Genomic DNA, 3567 nt, shown 5'->3' on the forward strand with positions numbered 1-3567 from the left:
TATATTAAGTGATTTTATAAGGGAGAAGTTTCAAGATCATGATTACATATTAAAACAAAAGGAATAGGGATGACATATTGGACTCTGGAAAAATTATGAAATAGCTGGGAACTGTCTTTGAAATCCTCTCATCGTCCATCTCCAGCTTCTGGAGCCACCTCACCCCGCTCTGGAAGTGTCCATGGTGCTCTGCAGCTCCCCAGTTCAATCTTGTGAACAGTGTCCAGTGATCCCCCCTGCCTAGCCTACTCTAAATCACATTCCAGATTGAAAGATAAGACAGCTACTCAAGATTACAACTTCTCAAATACGCCCAAAAGATGCTAACGTATTGATGGCTAGAAAACAATAACAAGTTTCTCATCGGCATTCTTCTATTCAATAAGATAAATCATTATATGCTACAAAATGATGTCTGATTTGTAAAATATCCATTTTTCCCCGTGGGACTCAGTATAACTATTTTTATCTTGAATGGAAAAAAATGTGGCCCACAAAGCTGTTTATGTTTTTTAATTGGCTTTTGTTCAAATATAGATAAAGATAAAAATACAGAAGCAGTATAGGTATAGGTATGGGCCTAGGTACAGGCCTGGGTATAGGTCTGGGCAAGGACATAGGTACAGGTATAGATATAGACTCTAGGCATAGGCATAAGTATGCATATAGGTCTAGGCATAAGCATGGGCATGGGTATAAGCATAGGCATGGGCATGCGTATAAGCATGAGTATGGGCACAGCAAGGGCATAGGCATGGTATAGGCATGGACTTGGGTATAGGCATGAGTATAGGCATAGACATAGGCATGGGGATAGGCATAGACATGGGCATAGGCATAGGCATGGGTATAGTCATAAGCATAGGCATGCGAATGGGGCATAGGCATTAGGATGGACACAGGCAAGGGTATAGGTACAGGCATAAGCATAGGCATGAGTATAGGCATAGGCATGGGCATGGACTTAGGTACAGGCATGAGTAGAGGCATAGATACAGACACATGCATGGGTAGAGGTATAGGCATAGGCATGGGAATGTGCATAGGCACAGACATACACATGGACATGGGCATGGGCACAGGCAAGCATAGGCATGAGGATAGGCATGGGTGTAGGCATGGGCACAGGCATAGGCACAGGCATATGCAAATACATGGGCCTAGGCACGGGCATGGGAATGGGCATGGGAATAGGCATGGGCATACATAGGTCACTAGTACCCCACGCCATTTTATACAAGGACTTCTCTTTATTCTCTTCTCAGTTAAAACTCTCCTTTTCCTAGGTATCTGCCCTCTCCTTCTCCTATCAGCTAGTAGTATCAGAAAATGCTGTCAGAGAAGTTCGTTTTCAAAGCAGCTTTAGGAAGAAATGGATATTTAATCAAAGGAATTCGAAACAGCATGACAAAATAAAGTCAGTCACTTAGATCTGCTTATCATAAGCAGATATCTGGGTAATAGGGCCAGTATCTCGCTGTTTAAATCAAACCTCACAATACAAGTGTGGCCACTGGAGTATTACATAAGTCTTCAACCAAAGGCCAGAATTATATCATTCTTAGCTGTCTACTCATTAAGAGTAAGGCTAGCCCCTTAGATTTTAAAAGATTGAAAAGGATAGGACATTAATATCCACACTTCAGGGAAAAAACATTATTCTTGCATATCAAATACATCAAGTCACCCACTAGCTTAAAAAGGAGATTGCATTTGCAAAAAAAAATGTAGTTGGAATTGAGATTTTCATTTTGTACCTCTTTGTGAAATTGCAGATGGATTAACATTCATGGTCACTGAGTTCCGTTTCCATAGATATAGTTTCAGTTGTACCAACCAGGGACAGATTGTGTATTTTATTACTTTGTTTAAAATATCACTCAAACATTTTAAAAATATCCCAGCACTACAGAACATCACATAAAAGCATAATGACAATATTTCATCTACTTTAAACCATTTTAAGGTCCCTGTGGCATTAAAAAAAGTGTGTACCTAGATTGTGATGCTGAAAGTCTATTACTTGAGCTCAGCATGCTAGCCTGGCCTCCAGGGAACTCCCTAAAAGGCCAAATTTAAATGAATTTGTAATCCCATTAGCATCCAAAGAAGAGTTAACTAGGTAACCAGACATTTCATTTACGACAATTCTAAAGAGCCTTAGAAAAGATAGGGAGAATATTTTTTTTTTGTCTGAACTCCTGAGAAAAGATACTATTTTATTTGGTTTTCAAAGGAGGATTATAGCTGGGAAGAAATTTAGCAGTCAGATAAATATGAAAATTATGTTATTTTTCTCCCCTGAATAGTAAATCTCTAGAGACCATGTTTTTATATTATTGTATTTTTTGCTACACAGAGTTTTGAAGCTACTAAATGCTTAATATATTCTTGCAAATGTAATGGCGTATAGAAGTTGTTGATCTTTTATTTGAAATCTAGCACTGAATGAATCGTGATCAATGACAGTGATGAGCCTTTAACCCATATTGAATATGCATGTTATTTGGAGGATGTTTTGAGGCATCCCCAATGGTATTAAAAAATAAAAGTACATAGATTATAACCCTGAAAGTTCACTATATGAAGATAAGTTAATTTGATTCAGCTAGTAGTTCAATCCAGTGTGCTTTGGTATATTAGGGAACAAAACTGTCAAAACCCTCTACTCTCGATCTTTTTGGTGATGGAGTCTGGAGAAAATGTACAGAAATAGCATCTTTCAAGGGGAAAAAAAGAGAAAGACAGGTCATCAGCCTTGGATCTCAGGTGGCTGTAGGAGAAAAAGTATTTGGTGTCTGCCACACCTTCGTAACTTTCAATGATACTTATGTCTATGGCACCGATCTTTCTGGCAAGGAAACCATCTGCCCGTGTAACTGGTAGGATGAAGGTGAAGACTGGTCAAGGTGAATCTTCTCCATATGCTGCCATGTTGGCCAACCAGAATATGGACCAGAGGTTCAAGGAGCTGGGCATCACTGCCCTCCACATCAAACAACAGGCCACAGGAGGAAAGAGAACGAAGACCCCTGGACCTGGGTCCCAGTCTGTCCTCAGAGCCCTTGCCTGCTCAGGGATGAAGATCAGAGAGTTGAGGATGTCACCTTCATGCCCTCCAATAGCACCCGCAGGAAGTGGGGGTGGGGGGGTTACTGTGGTCACCCTCTGTGAACAGGACTCCTCAAATTATTGTTTTCTACTAATAAATTGACTTCATGTAGCCTTAAAAAATAACAAACCTCTACTCTCCTAAATCTCAGCAGGAGGATACAACCAGTAAATAATAGACATAATAAGTGACTGTGTGTCATGTTAGAAAGCTATAATTTCCATGGAACAAAATAAAAAGTGGAACAAAGTAAGGTGATTTGAAATTTTCAACGGCAGGGGTGTGAGCTGTTGTCAAGTTGCAATATTAAAAAGAGTGGTCAAGGTAAGCCTCATCAAGGTGAAATTTGAGCAAATATTTGAGGAGTTGAAAAAGTTGGCCAAGCAGGTGGCTAAGGGAAGAGCATTCTAGGCAGAGGCAATAAGGCAACATCCAGAGCAAAGTTCCCAAGGTAA

At 40.0% G+C, this 3567-nt stretch overlaps 1 pseudogene; it reads left to right on the forward strand.

Annotated features, from left to right (window-relative positions):
- Positions 1 to 574: 574 nt before the first annotated feature.
- Positions 575 to 3174, forward strand: LOC123848976 (small ribosomal subunit protein uS11-like; annotated as a pseudogene).
- Positions 3175 to 3567: the final 393 nt, after the last annotated feature.

The sequence above is a fragment of the Mirounga angustirostris genome, unplaced genomic scaffold (assembly GCF_029215605.1).
Source record: "Mirounga angustirostris isolate CCGP_5_RB_7025 unplaced genomic scaffold, mMirAng1.0.hap1 SCAF_2, whole genome shotgun sequence".
In the NCBI taxonomy this organism is placed as follows: domain Eukaryota; kingdom Metazoa; phylum Chordata; class Mammalia; order Carnivora; family Phocidae; genus Mirounga; species Mirounga angustirostris.